Consider the following 20642-nt stretch of genomic DNA (forward strand, 5'->3'; position numbering starts at 1 on the left):
AGCAACTCATTGAACATGGACATTTTTAGTTTTCTATTAAATGCGATGTGCCTTTCACTGTGTTTTAATGAAGTGAAACTCCTTTTCAAAATGAACTAACGACGTTGTTAGCTGCCAGTGGAAACCTCACTTAAGAATTAAAACCTAGAGCTGCTCTGCAAACATGAAAGAATAAGCTTTGCTGTGGAAAGCCTGGACGAGAGAAGAAGCTTGGCAATCGAGGGTGCAGTGTGCAACATCTATCCCCAACCCCGACAGTGGGCAGGAGACCGTGATCTCTTGTCATTGTGAAAGTGAGAAAAGGAGAAAGCAAACTTCAGAGAGGGAAGCCGTGGACTTGCGTGTTTGGGCCTTTTTCTCCACCTCCTTCTCCCCACCTGGCAAGCCCACGCTGGCCCACCCCCCTCGGAGAGTGTAAAGGCGTGCCCAGTGGGCTCTCGCTGACCCCCAGGCCTCCCTCCCTTCCTGGGCCCTGGCAGAGCAGGCCCAGGGAGTTTGAAGGGCTTGATTTTGCGTATGTTTAACGTCAGGTGTTAATGTGAAAGAGTTGGTTCGTTTTCTCACCTACAATCTCCAGAAATAGTTTTGAGGTTAAAATAAAAATCGACCGGATGTGAGGGCGATCTGGCTGCGACATCTGTCACCCCATTGATCGCCAGGGTTGATTCGGCTGATCTGGCTGGCTAGGCGGGTGTCCCCTTCCTCCCTCACCGCTCCATGTGCGTCCCTCCCGAAGCTGCGCGCTCGGTGGAAGAGGACGACATTCCCCGGTAGAGGAGGACCGTTCTTCGGTCAAGGGTATACGAGTAGCTGCGCTCCCCTGCTAGAACCTCCAAACAAGCTCTCAAGGTCCATTTGTAGGAGAACGTAGGGTAGTCAAGCTTCCAAGACTCCAGACACATCCAAATGAGGCGCTGCACGTGGCAGTCTGCCTTTCTTAAAAAAAATAAAATAAAATAAAAATAAAAATAAAAATCGACCAAAGCAACGAATACTTATTGAGAGTCCATTAAAAGCCAAGAATGAGGTTAAGGACTGTGGAAAATTAAGTTTAATGAGACACTCCACTGCTTTCAAGGAGTTTAAATCTTATTAAAGGAGATAGACAAAACAAATGTTCAAAGCTACAAGACATGAGTAACTATGAACCAAGTAACAACATCAACCATTAAGAGATTGGAATGATGGAGTCCATTAAAGTGTAGAGTCTGTATGTTCTCACTGAGTGCCACGGACCCTATTAATACACATGTGTACATATTGCTGAATAAATGAACGGATGAATAAGTGAACGCAGAAGAAGACTTTAACTTCTTGAAAAACTAAACCAATTTTTCCCTGTTTTACTTTTTTCTTTTTCAGAACTGATCATCCTCTGCGAGCCTCACATCTGCCAGCCTCACATACGACCTAGCCCGCTAACACCCTCTTAACTGACAGCAGCTAAGCCCTTGGGGTGCAAATCACCCCTTTCTCTGCCTTTGATTTTTTGTTTTGTTTTGTTTTTAGTGGGGGTGGCCTAATACTTGTATACTGGTAGCTGTACCTGCTGGGAACTTCCCTCTGCTATTTGCAGCTCTCCCGAGAGGAGACCTACAGCCTTAGAAATAGTTATCGCCAATTTGCTTGTTGAAGAAAACAAGGTAGGGAGGAGGGGGAAAGAGTTACCAAGGAGATGGTGTGGGGAAGGTACAATGACCCTTGCAATACAGTTCCCCAGCGAGCTGCAGTTGTCTGCTGGGTCCCCTGAGCAATGCGGGACGGAAGGAGGACAAGAGCCTGTGCCCTGTTCCAGGGGCTGACTGCAGGTCATATTCAGTTATACCTCACTTTAGTAATGTATTCAACTGAACAGAGTAATATGCTGGGTACTAAAAACTGGGAAGTAGAAGCTGTTAGAATCTACATAATTCTTTCCAGAGAGTAAACCTCGCTCTACTCTATTAGCACTTACGAAATGCCTGTTAAGTGCCCATTCACAAAATCTATTGTTTTTTTTTTTTTATTGTGACTATGTGTGTGTGTGTGTGTGTGATCAATAACATTCTTTGAGGAAAATTTGTGAAAGGCTCTGAAATGGACAAACTTAAAAAATTAGATTTCCAGGTGTCTTCTTAATGGAATATGAGGTGTTGTCTAGCAAGCCTTTTAATCTCATTCTATAGGTTCTGTGCCTTTCATTGTCTGAGCGATTTTACAGCTCCGTAAGTTGTAGACAATTGATGGTGATGTCAAAATTCCTGTTTATAGAAATGCAAATAAACTTTGTCAAGGTGAATGTGCAACGGGTTCCATCATAGGGAAGAGGCCAATTTTGCCTCTGCTAGCAAATTCATTTCAGTACTCCTGATTGCCTGTATATATATATAGAGATAGATATATAGATATATATATATCTGTTCACTGAAGTTTTCTTTGAATTGGTGTTCACATCTTACTGGTTTCCTAATTAATGAGAGAGAGAACAATTTGGCATCTTTACATCTTTTTTTTTCTTCTGTGGGAACTCTTTTTTTTAAATTTTTTAATGTGTATTTATTTTTGAGAGAGAGAGACACAGAACACAAGCAGGGAAGGGCAGAGAGAAAGGGAGACACAGAATCTGAAGCAGTCTCCAGGCTCTGTCGGACATGGGGCTTGAACCCACGGATCCTGACCTGAGCTGAAGCCAGACACTTAATCGACTGAGCCACCCAGGTGCCCCTCTTCTGTGGGAACTCTTTATGATCATTGTTGTAGGGGAGGAAAAACTTTTCCTACGTCCTCTTATGGTAAGTGAATGAGGGCTGCAAGTTAAATTGATAAAAGATAGATTAACAGGAGAAGGGGTTCTTTTGTATGCACTCATAGGTTAAACACACACACACAACCCAAAGAAGTGCTTAGGCCTGCAAGCTTTTTAAGATAAGGATTATTTTAGTAGGGTTTGTTTATGCAGATTCATCTCAGACTTTGTCGCCTGTGATGAGGATTGTTCTCCCCATGCTGGAGAGGGAAGGGGACACACTTTCATAAAAGGAATTTTATGTTACCTTTACAAAGGGAAATTAATGCCTCAGTGAGAAAGGGGGAGGGAAGAGATATTCTCCTGTGTCTCCTGTTTATTAATTGCCTTCAGTTCAAAATAATCCTTATGCCAAAGTGGCATATTTTGGGTGGCAAATTCTGATCCACTTTATTGACATCTCTTGAACTGCTTTCTGTATGCCTGCTCCCTGATACCTGTATAATAATTAAATTACTTCATGGGATACAATCACTGAAGGTCCTCTTTAAAGTTTTCAGAGCCAGGTCTGGATTTCTGCACAGCTGAGCTGCCTTCCTTTATTTTCTTATCACATCTGGCTCCAACTTCTGGCCATTAAGAATGCACAAAAGAGGGGCGCCTGGGTGGCTCAGTCGGTTGAGCGGCCGACTTCGGCTCGGGTCACGATCTCACAGTCCGTGGGTTCGAGCCCCGCGTCGGGCTCTGTGCTGACCACTCAGAGCCTGGAGCCTGTTTCAGATTCTGTGTCTCCCTCTCTCTCTGACCCTCCCCCGTTCATGCTCTGTCTCTGTCTCAAAAATAAATAAACATTAAAAAAAAAAAAAAAAAAAGAATGCACAAAAGAGAACCTAGATTGGATCAGAATTGCTGCTTTAGCCAAAATAATTTAAGTTATAACTAGTTCACTCTCCAGAGACTTTGGAGGGTGATGTCAGAACCAACCCTATTTTATTTTTGACATTTATGTAGCAGTTCAAATGTGTATGTGCTTAACCGCTATTCTATACTGAACTTCCATGTACTAATATGGAATGATACATTAACTGAAAAAAAACAAGGTGCAAAACAGGGTCTATGATATGCTACCTTATGTATAAAAAAGGGAGATAAATCAGAATCTGTACAAGAACTTGCTTGTATATCATATAAATGAATTTGGAAGGATTTATGTTCAACCAAGAAAAGATGTGAACGAAATTGGGCATTTGAGAGACAAGGATGGGAGGGAGAATGTTAGATTATATACTGTTTTATGCCTTCTGCTTTTTGAATCTCATGACTGCATTATTTATTTTAAAAAATTAAACATTTTTCAAAAAACTAAAAATCATTTTGAAAGTAACACTGTAGCCCATTAGGCTTTTCTTAAGTTCCAATGTCAAAAATGTTACTAAAATAAAATAAATATTGAAAGAAAATGTTAACTATAAAAATTTTTAAGGGTGTATGTATTTGTACGTGCTATATGTGACAGATTGATGCAGGACAAAAGCCTCCAGAAGGTATACGCTCCCAACAGATGACCCCTAACAGTCTGAGGACACAGTCACTATTGGGCAAAAACAATATTATGTACAGCCTTTAATTTGTGATCAAAACAGATTTAAAAAGGAAAAAAAGAAAAGGAAAATTGCAAACATAATACTAACACCTGATCCTGTCCCATTCTAAAGTTCCAAAAGAAGGATTTCGGTTTCCAGGGGACCTCTGAAAGTACCCCAGAGATGTTTAAGAGCCCTCAACACTTCAGTTACAATTGGAGCTACAGTTAACTATATTTTAAGATGCGTGGGAGCTTATCAAGTCTTAGTGTGCATTCGTGCATAGGTCAAAATATTATACAAGTTTACATTAGAAGTCTTACAAAAAAAAAAAAAAAGAAACCTACCAGTTTGTAATATTATTGAAATCTTTAACTCATACAGGGCTGGGTAAGCATCTGCTAAGGAAGACCCAGGTCATATGGAGCTTCTACGAACTTTAGGGCCCATCCCTACCTCCATCATAATCCAAATAAAAGCAACACTAAATCAGAAGACAAATATCGGAAAGTCTGGCAAAATGTTGGTTTTCCTTAAGATGACCACTCTAATGTGTTAAAACATTAAAAATATAGAATGAAAAGCTATAGAAGTGGAAAGCACAGGCGTGGGAGTAAGATGAGTCTAAATCCTAGCTCCACTCTACTAATTATGTAACCTTGGGCAAATTAGTTAGCTTTTCTGAATCTCCAGTTCTTCATCTATAAAATGTTCAAGATAATACCCACGTCTCAAGTATTTGTGAGGAGTAAGAATAGTTAACACTTACGCTCACTGCACACCAGCCCTGCTCTGAGCACTTTAAGTCTGTTCATCATCAAAATGACTTTATGAGTTAGGTACTCATGTCAACCCCGAGAGGGGTGAGGGATGTTGAATAACTTCCCCAAAGTCACACAGCAGTTGAGTGGCTGAACCAGGGTTTACACTGCTCAGTAGTGTAGGGCCAGAATGCATACTCTTTACTACCACAGAATATTGATAATGCTTATGATGCTCAAGCATCACTTACCATGGAGCTTTAACGGTCTAATAGGAACTGAATAATAGGGGATTACATAGACAGCATTTTTTTTCTTTTTCAACCGACAATCTGTGCATGAGCATTCAAGTCAGGGACCCCAGCTCTTTCTCCATTTTTGTTCTTCTATCCAGCTGGAATTACTTCCATCCACCTGGTCCAGAATGGCACACATTCCAGGCTGCAAGGGGGCTGAAAGGGAACAGGTGATCATGTGTTCTCTCTTCAACAGCATCTCTGAAATTGTACATCTCACTTTAGCTCACTTTCCATTGGCTAGTGTGTGCTCATATGGACACATCCAACTGCCTCTTTAAAGACTATAAATATACTTTTTATTCTGAGAGAGAGAGAGAGAGAGGGAGGGAGGGGGGAATGGAGAATAAAGCAAATGAGGCAAAATATTTTAAAGTTACAGAATCTGGGTAAAGTGTATATGGGTATTATCTGTACTATTCTTTCACGTTTTCTGTAAGTTTAGTTTTTTGGTTTTGTGTGTGTGTGTTTTTGCCAGAATGCAAAACTTCATCATTAACTAGTTTGAATAGATAAATGAGTGAAGGGGCGCCTGCGTGGCTCAGTGGGTTGAGCATCGGACTTCAGCTCAAGTCATGATCTCAAGGTTTGTGAGTTCAAGCCCTGTGTTGCACTCCCTGCTGTCAGCACAGGGCCTGCTTCCGGTCCTCTGTCTCCCTCTCTCTCTACCCCTTCCTCCCTCTCTATTTCTCTCTCTCTCTCTCTCTCTCTCTCTCTTTAAAATAATAAAAAAAAAATTTTAAATATTTTTTGAAAGGTGAGTGGCTGCACCTAGAGACAAGGATAGCATATCTGCCTGGAGCAGGCAGGGTGAAGAAGGCAGAGGGGAGGGATAGGCCTAGGGTATTTCCTTCTGCCCAGCAGAAGCAGAATCCCGGGAAAAGAAAGCATCAGGCTCCCTCCACCTAGGTGAGGACACTGTGACTCTGTCACTCAGGGAAGCCCAGAACCGCAGCTGAGGGCAGGAGGCTGCACCGCAAGGGGCTAGGCCTAGGGAATGGATAGAGTGGTCCTAGGCTGACATCACCAGGGGGCATTCATGCATTGAGGGTTCTGCAGATACGACATCACCACGGCAGAGATGGACAGCACGTGGATACTTGTCATCCACTTAGGGTCCTCAAAGCTCCAGAAGTTGGCCACACTGATGAAGGAGCAGTAGACAGCGACCCAGATGCACCACTTCCGCCTGAGCAGGAGGCTGCACGTGCTGAACCTCCTGCCAAGCAGGTTCATGGAGTTCAGCGTTGAGAACACTCAGTTGACTGCGGCTTGTACCCCAGCGCTTTGCCCGGCTCCTCCGTGGGCCTGATGTATTGTTAGAGGAGTTGTTTTGCTTCCCTCTGTAAGTTTAGTTTTAAAATAAAAGTGTTTTAAAAGTCTATTTATGGGCGCCTGGGTGGCTCAGTCGGTTAAGCGTCCGACTTCAGCTCAGGTCACGATCTCGCGGTCCGCGAGTTCGATCCCCGCGTAGGGCTCTGGGCTGATGGCTCAGAGCCTGGAGCTTGCTTCCGATTCTGTGTCTCCCTCTCTCTCTGCCCCTCCCCCGTTCATGCCGTGTCTCTCTCTGTCTCAAAAATAAATAAACGTTAAAAAAACAAAATTAAAAAAAAAAAAAGTCTATTTATGACTGAAAAAAAAAACCCACTATCTACTACTTAGAAATTAAATACCGGGTCCTGCACAAAGTACTTTGTAGCCAAACCTCTGTTTCCCCAGTATCTATTCTTACCAAAATTAACATAACCTTGATGGGCGGCAATGGGGCGGGGGGAATCCTGCCACCTGTTTTTCTTTTCTTTTGAATTGAAGTATAGTTGACATGCAATGTTATTTTAGTTTTTAGGTGTAGTTGATTCAACATTTATGTACATTACATTGCAAAATGTTCAAGTTATCAGCCACCACTTTTTACAATAAAGTTTATTAGAGCACAGGCATTCATTTATGTATTTTTTTACGGCTGCTTTTGTGCTCCAACAACAGTTAAGTAGTTGCCACCAAGACCATCCGGTCCACAAAGAAAATACTCACTGCCAGGCCTTTACAGAGACAGTTTCCCAACCCCTGCTCTAAACCAGTAGGTGTCCCGAGCTTTAATGAGAATTAGATACACACACACATACACACACACGTTCCTGAGCCATTTGTATCACACTCCTTTACCCCTTAATACTTAAGAGTGTATTTCTTAAGAACAAAGATATTTTTTTACATAAACACACTATAGTAATCAAATTCGGGAAATATAAAACGAATACATTTATCCAACATTCCAGTTTTGTCAATTGCCCCAATAATGTCCTTTACATAATTTTTTCCCTCCTCTTTTACAGAATGTGCTCCAGGATCACATATTGATTTTTGTATCTTTTGTGTGTGTGTGTGTGTGTGTGTGAGTTGTTTTTCATGTCTCTTCCCTATTTGCAATAGGATTTTTAATTTTTTTTCCAATATTTAGAAATTCTTTCTATATTAGAAGTGTTAGCCCTTTATCTCTGATACACGCTGCAAAAACTTTTCTTATAATTTTGTCATTTGACTCTTGACTTTGCTTATGGTATGTTTCTGCCTGTGCACTCATGCAAGAAGGTTTTTTAATGTGAGACTTATTTTTACATCTGAATTTTGAGTCATCCTTAGAAGTTTTTTCTACACTGACATTAAAGTTGTATTCACCAGTATTCTGTATTTCTTCCAGTGCTTGTATAGTTTAATTTTTTACATTTTATCTCTGAATCATTTGGAGTTTATTTTTATGTGAGGTGTGAGGAATGAATCTAATTTCATCTTTTCCCAAACGGCTGCCCGGTTGTCTCAATAGCATTTATTAAAAAGTCCATCTTTGCCCCAGGGATTTGAGATCCCATCATTATCGTATATGAGATTTCCATACACATTTGGGTCTATTTCTGGGCTTTTAATTCTATTTCATTGGTCTGTTTGATTATGTGTGTGCTGGCATCATATGGTTCTAATTATAGAGGTCTTGCAGAGTATTTTAATAGCTGGCATGGCTATTCTCTCCCAGAGTAGCTTTTACTTTGCCGTGTTTTCCTAGATATTCTCGGATGTTTATTTTTCCATATGAACTTTATTTCCTATCAACTTGTCTAGCTCCAGAATAAAAAAAAAAGTGTTGGTGTTTTTATAGGGATCATGTTAAAATTCCAAATTAGGTACAGAACTGATTATCTTAATGATTTTGAGACTAGAATAAGGGACGTATTTCAATTCATTTCAGTTTCTTTGTGTGTCTTTCAGGAATGTTTTATAACTTTCTTTGTATATGTATTCAACATTTCTTGTAAACTTCCTAGATATTTTACCTTTTTTTGATGCCTCTGAAAAGGGGCGTTAAGAGATTTGAGATTTCAGAGATTTGAATATTGCACGTTAATTTTATATCCTGCTACCTTACTCAATTACTTTATTGATACCTAAGTTTCACAGGGAATTTTCTAGGGTAGCACTGTCCAATTGAAATACAATGTAGTCAGATGTGTGATTTTAAATGTTCTAGTAGCTAAATTAAAAATAGTTAAAAGAAACAGATGAAATAAAGTTAATAGTATATTTCATTTAATTCAATATGTCAAAGTATAATTTTAGCATATTATCAATAGTAAAATTATTAACAAGATGTTATAAATTCTTTTTTAATATAAGGTCGTCAAAATCAAGTGTGTGTTTTACATTCACAGCATATTTCAATTTAGATCTTAAATTTTTATCAGAAATATTTTGTGAATTAGATTTTGTAAATTTACAGTTGGAAAAGTATATTCACCTATCCAAATTGTTCCAAGAATACTTAAAAGTTTTCTTATCATTGATGCAAGTACCCAAAAAAAAATAATTTCCCTTTGATATTGGCATCCACATTGACAAAACTGGTTTTTCCTTTTTTTAGAAGGACTGATTTGACTTTGTAGCAAAAGCATCTATCTGTTCAGAAAATTCAAAAATTCTTGTGTCAACTTAGTATTACTAACATCAAATCCAAAAGGGTATTTCATAAACTGAAATTCAGCCTTCAGATGAGGAAAATAGAGCCTCCCAAAGGTAACTCTTAACCAATGGGATATCACAACCCCGTTAAATACTCCTGCATGCTATCATTTATGTGGACAATTCTGAGAGCCATTCTGTATGCTTCTCAGGAGGTGACGTAGGACCTATCCTCAAGGGTGACCTTGATAATGCACCGTTACATGGTCAGCTTTCCCTTCTTCCCTGTCTCATTCTCTCCTATGCTTTAACTCTGGCCCCATGGAATCATCTCCTTCAAAACTACTGGTGCTTAAGCCCTTATCTCAGGCTCTTTTTTCAAAGGAAATTCAAACAAAGACAGGGATTTACAAAGTTTGGAGCATGGGGCATGTGTAAAAATAGTTGGAGTGCTTGTAGAAAAACAAACTAGAAATATCTACTAAGACCTGAAAATATTGTTCTAGAACTTGAGTCAAAGGTGAGAACTGGAAACATTGATTTATATTGGTTTCTTATTAAATTAAGTAAGGACACAGTGTTAAAACTGAAGTCTGTATTGTGGCTGTGTAACAGAATATTTTTATCTTTAGGCATATATAACTGATTCTTGAAAGTTCAGAAGAAATATGTAAATGCATGTATGTATACGTGGATATATGTGTGTGTGTGTGTGTGTGTGTATACACACACACACATATATATCCATATATCTGAGAGAGAAATAGGGAGACAGAGGGAGAAAGGGAAAAGAGAGGAGAGGGAGAGGTTCTGGGTAAAGAGCATATGGGTGTTCCTTGTACTATTCATGGAACTTTTCTGTAATGAAATTATTTCCAAATAAAGTTTTAAAGAAACTATTCTAGAGTTTCTTTTCAAAAACAGCAAATGTCAGTCATATAACTTCAGAGTCAGCAGCAGCCTTTAATTTCATACTACCTACCTATAAAAAAATTTCTGGACAATGCTGACAAGTTAATATTCTTAAAGGCTCCACATTTGGGCTCACGGAAAAAAAAAAGTAGAGGAAACATTCACTCGGAAGTGATTATAAATAGTCACACTTTCCCCCCACTTGAAAACAAAAGGTAATGTTGGCTATTGCCATTAAAATCTTGGCTGCCTCTTCCCTTATCTTGATGACCTGGTTTGCAGAGGCACTGTGAAAATTCACTAGAAAATGGTAAACAGCTGAGATATTGGGTTCAAAGGTCACGCACTGATATAATTTCTTCCCTGGGTTTCTTGGAAACTTTGGTCAGGAAATCTCTTGCTGAGTTAGTGAGCAAAGATAATACAGATCTTGTGGGGAGAAGGTCTGTTCAGGAACAAAAGGTACACTTTCCAGCAACTTGAGCAGATGCATGTGAGGCAGAACTAACTTGCTAAGGCTGGAATAACTTTTACAACTGATATTACACAATTCCTTCACTCGCCAGAGTTCCATGGGGCAGCTCACAACTGTCTTCCGCTCTAACTGCTCATTTGCAGCCTCCGCCGTTTCTTAAATGATACCTGCCAAGTCACCATCTGTCTGTGCTTAAATATATTCAGCCCCAAGCGGCTCATTACACCTGAAACAGCACTAATGAGAGTCCATGTCCTTGAATACACAAAGATCTTTTACAAGTCATTATTTTTAATAGTAATAAAAAAATAGGAAGAATTTAAATGTCAATCAATAGAAGAACTGTTAATTCACCAAAATTCTAAGTACTATTAAAAATAATATGTTGGAGGGGCGCCTGGGTGGCTAAATCGGGTAAGTGTCCAGTTCTTGATTTCAGCTCAGGTCATGATCCTATGGTTGGTGAGATCGAGCCCTGAATCAGGCTCTGCACTACCAGTGGGATTGGTATTCTCCCTCTTGGGATTCTCCCTCTCTATGTCTCTCTCTCTGCCCCTTCCTTCCCTGTCCATGTACACGCTTTCTCTCATAATAAATAAATAGACATTAAAAAATAATACATTGAGGGGCACCTGGTTGGCTCACTCGGTTAAGCGACTGAGTTCGGCTCAGGTCATGATCTCACGGTTTGTGAGCTTGAGCCCTGCATCAGTCTCTGTGCTGACAGCTCAGAGCCTGGAGCCTGCTTTGGATTTTGTGTCTCCCCTCTCTCTGCCCCTCCCCACCCATGTTCTGTCTCTGTCTCTCTCAAAAATAAATAAACATTAAAAAAATTTTTTTTAAATAATACATTGCATCTATATACATCTATTTGAAAAATGTCTACAATATATTGTTAAGCAAAATTAAGAGATAATAAAATAGTTTACATAATGTTCTGATTTTTTGTACAAAAAACTGTAAAGGTTGTATCCATCTGCAAAAAAAAAAAAAGCAGTCTAGAAGGATAAATTCCAAACAATTTCACACTGTTAGTAGTGGTTTCCTGTGGTGAGGATGGTGGAAACAAGTCATTCCCACATTTTTTGTTTCACTGGAGGAAGAGTTTCCCTCACACTTGTGACCTTGGCCCTTATTCCTATTCCTCTCCTTGGAGGTGTCTGGGTAATATGATGGAACAAGCTTATTCTCTCCAACTCTTATTTCCAGGTAAGGAGCAGGCATTAGAGAAATATCACTCCTGTAGATGGTAGAGGGTTAGGTTTGCAAAAGAAGTGAACAGGTGTAAATTAGTCACAGCATGTCTTTCCCCCTGCTGGGAATCAGACCTCAACAGAACCCACTCCTCCGCTCCTCCATTCCATGCTGTAAGTTTTATGGAGGTGGACATTCTTAGGTTGTATAGTATTCCTGATGACTGGGGCATTTGAGTGCTATCCAGGGAATTGGTATTAGCAAGGCTCACTGCTGTCTCCCACACAGGCCACATTCTGTAATAGCTGTAACAGTAACAAAGCTGACATTTTGGTGTCTATCTGACCAACTCTCTACCTCCTTGGTTCTGAACATGGGTGAGTAATAAATAGCATTCATTGTAAGCCTGCGGGTATGAAAAAAATATTCTCTTTTTATTTTGTATGCTTGTATATTGTTTGAATTTTTTGTAATAATGAGCATGTATTATAGAGATATATAAAGATACATACCTCTAGATATAGAGATGTAAGATCATAAAACCAAATCCTCACAGGTTTTACCTAGTATTAGGATTCCTGTCTCTTCTGATTTATATCATTCTTTATACTTTAATTGCTTAGAGGAACCATATTGCCATCCAAGCATATAAGTGCTTTGCCTTAACCCATTTCTACTTGCTTGGCCATTGGATTCATTCTCTTGTTCCATATGTATTTTCTCCCTTATTTAAAGCACCCAATTTTCCTGCTCTCAAGAAGGCCACTGCCTCTCTATTCCATTAAGTCATACCTATTCTGACTGGAAAAAAGCTATCTCTATTTTTCTAGCCCCCCCCCCCAGTATAATTTTGCTTTGGTTATAGCCAAAATATTGTCTTCCAAGCATTAATGGGAACCTCCTTCATTTTCCATCTCATGGCCTTCAAAAATATAAAATATTATGTCCTCTCAAATCTTTTTATTCCCCCAGGCAAAATATTCCCAGTTTTTTTTAACTATATGTCATATGACATGGTTTTGATTTCCTCTAATATTTTGATTACTTACTTTCCTTGGAATGGCCCCCAATTTGTTGATAAACCTCCTAAAAGGTGTTGAAGAATGATGCCCAAAGTGAAATACAGTTCTCTGGATGTGATCTGACCAGTGCTGAATAGAAAACCTACTTGTTATAAGGATGGCATACTCTTACCACAGTGGAAAGAGTGGTGGTGTTTTCTCACAGTATATGTCACATTGGTCTTCATGTCAGGGGATCCACTCATATTGGGCTTATTGCAATAGAAAACATAGAAATCACTTTCATCCATGCTAATGGTGAAATAGATTCATTGCTCTCAACATATAAATACCTCAAGTAAATTCCATGCTAAATTATAAAAGTCCCCATATTTTCTATAGTGATCATCCCTTCACAACCAAATGCCCTCCCTTTTTGCCCTTCTATTAACCACTCTACCCAAGCGAATTTCAATTTCTCTTCTCCGAGTTATTTAAAGTTACTCTTGTAAATGATGCTAATAAGAAAAATCCAATAGTCTCTTTTTAGGTCCAGTCCTGACCTCTGTAATGAATTTGACACTGATGGCCATTCCCTCTTTCTTGGGTTCCAGACACTCTTGACTTCCAACTCTCATACCACTCCTCAAGTTTTCCTCCCATTCTAGACAATTTCTCCTTAGGCAATTCTTCCAAATCTGACTCTGTCATCATCCTGCTTAAAATAGTCTCTTTACAGTAATGGTTCACAAGCCAGTTGTATATTAGAATCACCTGGGGAGATTTTATTTTTTTAATATTTATTTATTTATTTATTTATTTTAAGAGAGAGAGCGTGTAAGCGGGGAGTGGCAGAGAGACAGGGAGAGAGAATTCCAAGCAGGCTTTGCATTGTCAGCGTGGAGCCCAACTCAGGGCTCGATCTCATGAACTGTGAGATCATGACCTGATCAGAAATCAAGAGTCGGATGCTTAACCGACTGAGCCACACAGGTGCCTCTGAATCACCTGGGGAGCTTTTAAAACCCATCTAAGCCCAGGCCCCATCCCAGATGAAGTGAATCAGAATTAGCAGGTGTAGGCCAGGATTTAAAAACCACCAGAGATGGCAAGGTAAGGACCTTGATCACATTTGACCTTGATCTCATTTGCAAACTCTTTTAGTAGTTCAAAATAATCATAATGTTGTCTACCAAACACCTATTTCTATTTACTCCATAAATAGCATATTTCCCATACAGCTATGTGATTTTAAGAAACCAGATTCCCATCCCCACCTCCTGATCATAATTAAAGTTTAGAGACTGATGCCTACTGACAGCCATCTTTGAGCAAAGAGAAAAATAAAGGGTTAAAACCATTCCTGAGGACAGCAAAGCAGAGGGATGCAAAGAACCCAAATCCTTCATGACATCACTGAGCCATTAAATTAGCCAAATTTTGATCGTGTCCTGCCTCTGGACTCTTTGTTATATGAGAAAATAAATGTTATCATTTAAGTCATTTCTGTGAGGATTTCTGTTATTGTAGCCAAGAGCATCTTAACATTCATCTGGATATAACTTAAAAAGATTAAATGCCTTAAACTCACTTAAATTAGATAATTAACTCCTCATAATTTCTTCAACCTTCTTGAATCTTGGCCTTACTTCCTTCTTTCCAATATTTGTTCTAGAGCTCTACATTCAAATATCACTGAGATGAAATGTAGAAACTAGTGCTACTATTCAGCTCATAGATCTTCCAGGAGAGAGGGAGAACTCGTGTGAGAACTTCTTCCTGTTCTCAAGGGTTGGAAGGGAATCAAGATTAATCTTAACTTACCCAGTATAGCAAGTTACTATTTTTATTGCTGTTATTATTATCATCATTATTATTATTATTACTAAAGTAATATACACATTTGAGCTAGCTCTAGAATGGAATCCCAAATCGTAGAATTGTACAAATCGGATGAGGGAAAAAAAGTTAATTTGCCATCTAGTGTGTAAATGTTTTGCCATCATTAGAAAAAAAAAGTCTTAAACTTTCTCTCTTCCAGTGAGTAGTTTTTCAGATATTGAAATTAGAGGCTTTTTAAAAAAGGTAATATAAAAGAGATAAATTGACACTTTGTTGATGATTTATTGTCTTTCCTGAATTTTTGCCAACACAAGTCAATGGTAAAATGGTTTTCAAAGCTATCAAAAAAAAACCCACAAAAACTAAAGAACAGCTGTAAAAATTACAAACTCATCAAATGCATTAAAACTTAAGAAAGAGAAAGGTCAAATGAGCCTTCTAGTTAAGGAATATAGACCTAAATTAAAGTATTACTTGTAGCCGAATTTAGTATACAATCAAGGAAACATATATTTTGAATTATTTGCATATGTCAACATTCAAACATAAAATATCTTACAGTCTTCTTTAAATTGAAATACTAAAAATGCATTCAGGGACGCCTGGGTGGCTCAGTCGGTTGAGCATCCAACTCTTGATTTCAGCTCAGGTCGTGATCTCACCATCCTGGGATCGAGCCCTGTATAGAGGTTGGTGCTGACAGCTTGGGGCCTGCTTGGGATTCTCTCTCTGTCCCTCCCCTGCTCCTGTACTATCTCTCTCTCTCAAAAGACATTTTTTTTTTTAAGAATTAAGAAATTGGCTTGCAGAACCACTCTCTGTCTTCATGACAAGAGGACTCTGCAACAAGATTAGGCTGTTCCCCACCCCCCTGTGTCAATTAAACTTCCTCTTGTTTCTCCCCGTCCAATCAATGTTTTATTTCCTTTAGAGTAACAAGTATCACTATCTGAAATGTTCTTAACTGTTTGTTGTCTAATTCCACTGGCATGTAAACTGGACAAGAGCAGCAACCTCATCTAGTTTATTTGCTCGAATATTCCTAGCAAGGCAGCTAGAATATCTGATCCCCTTAGGAGCTCAGTAAGTATCTGTTGCATACATATATATATATGAGCAGATCAATAAATCTCAGTTAAAATATATTTTAATTTACATAGGAAAAGAAAAGACTCTGTATAGTAGAGTAACTAATTCAGTCAATTAGGAAATTCTTCACTGAGAAGTATTAATGATGTGAAATTGTTAACAGACAGGCATGTATATTTAGGAGCTGGTTATAAAAAAAAAAAGAATGCTAAATGTGTACAGATTGCTTCTTAAATATGAGAATTTTTACAGTATTATTTAGATTACTATTATTATTTTTAAAGATTTTCTTTTTAAGTAAACTCTACACTCAACATGGGACTCAAACTTACAACCCTGAGATCAAGAGTTGCATCCCCTACTGACTAAACCAGCCAGGTGCCCTGATTTGGATTATTTTATTTCATTGGACTGGATTGGATTGATTTTATTGCTTTTTTTTTTTAATTTGGAGTATTTTAAACCTTTCTAAACTTGAAGCGTTTACTTACTAAGAAGGACAAATGCCATCTCAAGAATGCTTATGATCAGACCCAGCTTAAGACCTGGGACAGCAATCACCAAAAGCAAGTCTTCTTATTGCCCTAACTAACCACTTTTCCACATGTAGCCACTCAAAATCTCTAAAGATTGTGAAAACTTCCTAAACTCAGACTGTCTTAGTTTGTTCAGAGTGCTATGACACAATGCCATAAACTGGCTAGCTTAGAAACAACAAACATTTATTTCTCAAAGTTCTGAAGTCCAAGATTAAGAAGCTGGCAGGTCCAGGGTCTGGTGAGAGCCTGCTTCCCAGGTGGCCATCTTTCACCTGTAAAGTCACATGGTGAATGGAGCTAGGGATCTCTCTGGCGCCTTTTTCATAGGGGCACTGATCCCATTAGTAAGGACTCTTCCCACATGACCTAATCACCTCCCCAAGACCCCATGTCCTAATACCATCATTTGGGGGTAGGATCTCAACATGAATTTTTCAGGGAGACAAACATTCAGATCATAGCTCAGACAAAAAAATAGCAAAAGCAAGAATTGAAACTTAAGGTATCTAACTGCAAAGCCCGTATTTTTTTTTTTTTCAGTATGTTTTCCAGTAGATCAGAGTTTGATAACATGTCAGACATGAAAAGTAAGATAGAAACAAGAGTTTAGAGACTCTTGGAAAGAAGGAACCTGAGATTTACAAAATCATCCGCTTTTCACAGGTCTTAAAATGCTTGCGCTTAATCAAAAAGTGAAGGTCATATTAATAAGGGGCTGAATATTGTTAAGTAAAAATCAGTATCAGGTAATACCTACAAACAGCATACATGACATTCCATCCTGGGAGGGCACCATCTCCAGCATCATCACCATCAAATAATCCTTATGTTTTTTAATGTTTATTTATTTTTGAGAGAGAGAGAGAGAGAGAGAGAGAGAGAGAAAGCAAGCTGGGGAGGGGCAGAGAGAAAGGGAGACACGGAATCCGAAGCAGGCTCCAGGCTCTGAGCTGTCAGCACAGAGCCTGATTTGGGGTTCGAACTCATGAACTGTGAGATCATGACCTGAGCCAAAGTCAGACACTTAACTGGCTTGGTCACAAGCCACCCAGTTGCCCCAAATAATTGTCATTGAAGAAGCTACTGAATGAGGTATGAGAAGTTATACTCAGCAATTAATCTAAGGATTTGAAGTGATAAATTTGATACTCAAAAGATCTTATTTCTCGAGTTAACCACAATTAACTGGAAAGCTCAAATGTGTTGACAGTATGTTAGCATGAAACAATTATGATATGGATCTTTTTCAAGGAAATTTCTTTCTGCTTGTTTCCATGCATTGGAACTAAATATATAATTAGTGACAATTTGTTCAAAGTATACAAAGTGGCAAAATGCTGAACTGGCAACTGTATATATTGAAATTAAATGGTAAATACTTGTTCTCTCACCTTTCATATTTACAATAATATTTTGTTTCCCCTGTGAGATTCTCACTGCATATAATGTAAATGAAAATAAAAATGTCTTGACATATATGAAATCTATAAGGTCATTTGTAACATTTGTGATAAGCTTTGAAATGTGGTATTAAAAAACATGGAAGTTTTTTAAAAAATTTAGTCTATTAACATTTATTTCAAACCTTTTCCCGCACAGACCAACATTTGATGTAGTTACTGCTTTGTTTTTCTCAATGCAAATGTAAAAAAGGGCTTCAGTTAGAACAAGACGCACAGCCCCAAATTTGAGATTCCCAGAGTTTTTGGCAAGTTCTGTTATAGAGTCTAAAAGGTTTCCTTGGGGGGCACCTGGGTGGCTCAGTCAGTTAAGCATCTGACTTTGGCTCAGGTCATGATCTCATGGTTCGTGGGGTCAAACTCCACATCGGGTTCTGTAAGTGACAGCTCAGAGCCTGGAGCCTGTTTCAGATTCTGTGTCTCCCTCTCTCTCTGTCTTCCCCCCACCCCCGCCCTACTTGGGCTCTCTTTCTCTCTCTCTCTCTCTCTCTCAAAAATAAATAAACATTAGAAGGTTTCCTTGGACTTCTAGCAGGATTGCGAGCATGGACAACTTTGCATTTATGTACAACGTTCCTGGTTACCTTTTTGGCCAAAGCTAATATTAACTCTCTCCTAATGAATGCTAACACTTTCCGTAATGCAATCTGTTTTACCACCTGTTGTCTAAATATTCTATTTTCTTTCACAGTTGCTAGAAAATTACCCTGTTTACATTTTGAGTTCACACAGCTTCTGTGAGTCTTTCATTAGAATGAAATCAATTCTATAGCTAGATTGATAGAAAGTATTTGCTTAGGTTGTAAACGATCTGATTAGTAGTTGTTGAAGGGAGAGCAAAGTGATGCAGAAGAGGGAAATAGAGTACGAAGTATCTCAGCAACCACTGGCCAAAAGCCATATAAATACCAGAACTGTTCAGTGGACTTCAAGACATAAGTTGATTCTGGTTATCATGCAGGTGTTTTTGGCCTCTAACAGTTGCATTTCTTGGCCTCCTCTGTTCTACAGCATTAGCTATAAGGCCAGAGAGCAAAGGAGCCTACAGGACAAAACTCTTTACTGAAAGTGACTTGATTCATATGGTGAAGGGAAACTGGTCCTGTCCTGGATTTAAGCAAGTGTTGCACCATCTTTTATAATCATAACACTCAAGAAAATACATATTTAAATGTTGAAAGGCTGTTCTTGGGTCTTCCGTCTTCATACTTTTCTTTGAAAATCATGCTTTCAGTAAATGTAACTGAGCAGCACAAAAAGTTAAATAATGTAAATACTAAATTATGAATTCTTATTAGGAAAGGCTGTGGCTAACATTTTAGTTCTGAAAACATATTTTCTATTTTAGATGAAAAAGATGTGTGCATTTAGGAAAGAAATATAGAAAAGACTCCATCTGGAAAGTATATACCAATATTTGGGAGCCACAGAGAAATTAAAATCCATGGCTATGCCTACATAATTACAAATACTCATTTAATTATATGAATTCAGCCAACAAAGTAAATTCCATGAAAATCAATAAAAGCCTCTTCACTTTTCTTGTCAATTGAGGTAACAGTTGATAAATAGAGGATGTTTAAAAATTCTTAATATTTTCTTTATTTTGTTTTATTTTATTTTATTTTATCTTATTTTATTTTATTTTAGGGACAGATCATGAATGGGGTAAAGGCAGAGAGAGGGGGAGAAAGAGAAATTCAAGCAGGCTCCTCACCGTCAGCACAGAGCCCAGCACGGGGCTTGAATTCATGAACCGTGAGATCATGGCCTGAGCGAAACTCAACAGAAAGATGCTTAACTGACTGAGCCACTCAGGCTCCCCTTAGTATGATCTTTTAAATAAATATTTGTTGTTATTTTAATCACAAAATGAATGCATGCCCATTATGGAAAATATGAAAAAAAAAATCCAAAACCAAAATCAAATTATCCATAAATCTACCTTTGAAGTATCATCACCATTACTTTTGTAGTGTACGTCTTTTGGACTTTTCTATGCATAGATTATGTATACAGTTAAAAAAATAGTTTGCACTATTTTGTCACTTATTTTCCACCTCAAAATTATGCACAGTTTTTCTTTATTCTACTGCATTTAATCTTTTATGATTGATATAAAAATTGTTGCCAATGTTCTATTATAAATACAGCTGCAGTAAATGTCTTTGTAAATAAATTTGTATACTTTTCATTATTTCATTAGGGAAATATTAGCAATGGATTCTAAGTGCTAATATTTCCCTAATGAAGTAATGGAAAGTATACAAGATAAACAGCCTTTTAGAAACATGGAAATAAATTATACTCTCACAGATAGTGATAAGAAGGCTAGTTTGCCAATGACCTAGCTAACACTGGGTATTATCAACCACCCGTTTTCTTTCATATGTAGACAGAGCACAATCAAACAAGTGCAAGAGGTGGGCAAGTATATATATTTCCTTCTAAATGGTCCACAGATTTCCCTGGAGTCATGGGAAGTCATGGAGACATGATGCGAGTCAAAACCAAGTCTTCAAAAGCTAGGCAGAGGAACTGAATTAACATAATTTCGGCCACTATGTCCATAACTTCCCTTGTCTGACTCATTTGTTCCTTGTACATTCATGTGTCTTAGCTCTGAGGCTGCCTTTGTTTCAAGTTACTCGGTAAATTACAAAAGGCAGATCAGCAGCAAAAGAAGTAAGTTAGAACACAGTACAGAGGAGAGATTTTTTAATCTCTACAAAATTCAATGTTTTATTAAAGTGTATTTGTTATTTATTCATGATACTAAAACACTATGATTTGTTCAATCTTTTATTACCCACA

The 20642-nt window shown here is 38.3% G+C and overlaps 1 pseudogene; it reads right to left on the reverse strand.

Moving 5' to 3' along the window:
• Positions 1-6101: 6101 nt before the first annotated feature.
• LOC132692391 (PAT complex subunit Asterix pseudogene) overlaps positions 6102-20642 on the reverse strand; it is a 31759-nt pseudogene continuing 17218 nt past the window's right edge.

The sequence above is a fragment of the Panthera onca genome, chromosome B1 (genome assembly GCF_046562875.1).
Source record: "Panthera onca isolate mPanOnc1 chromosome B1, mPanOnc1 haplotype 2, whole genome shotgun sequence".
Lineage (NCBI taxonomy): Eukaryota > Metazoa > Chordata > Mammalia > Carnivora > Felidae > Panthera > Panthera onca.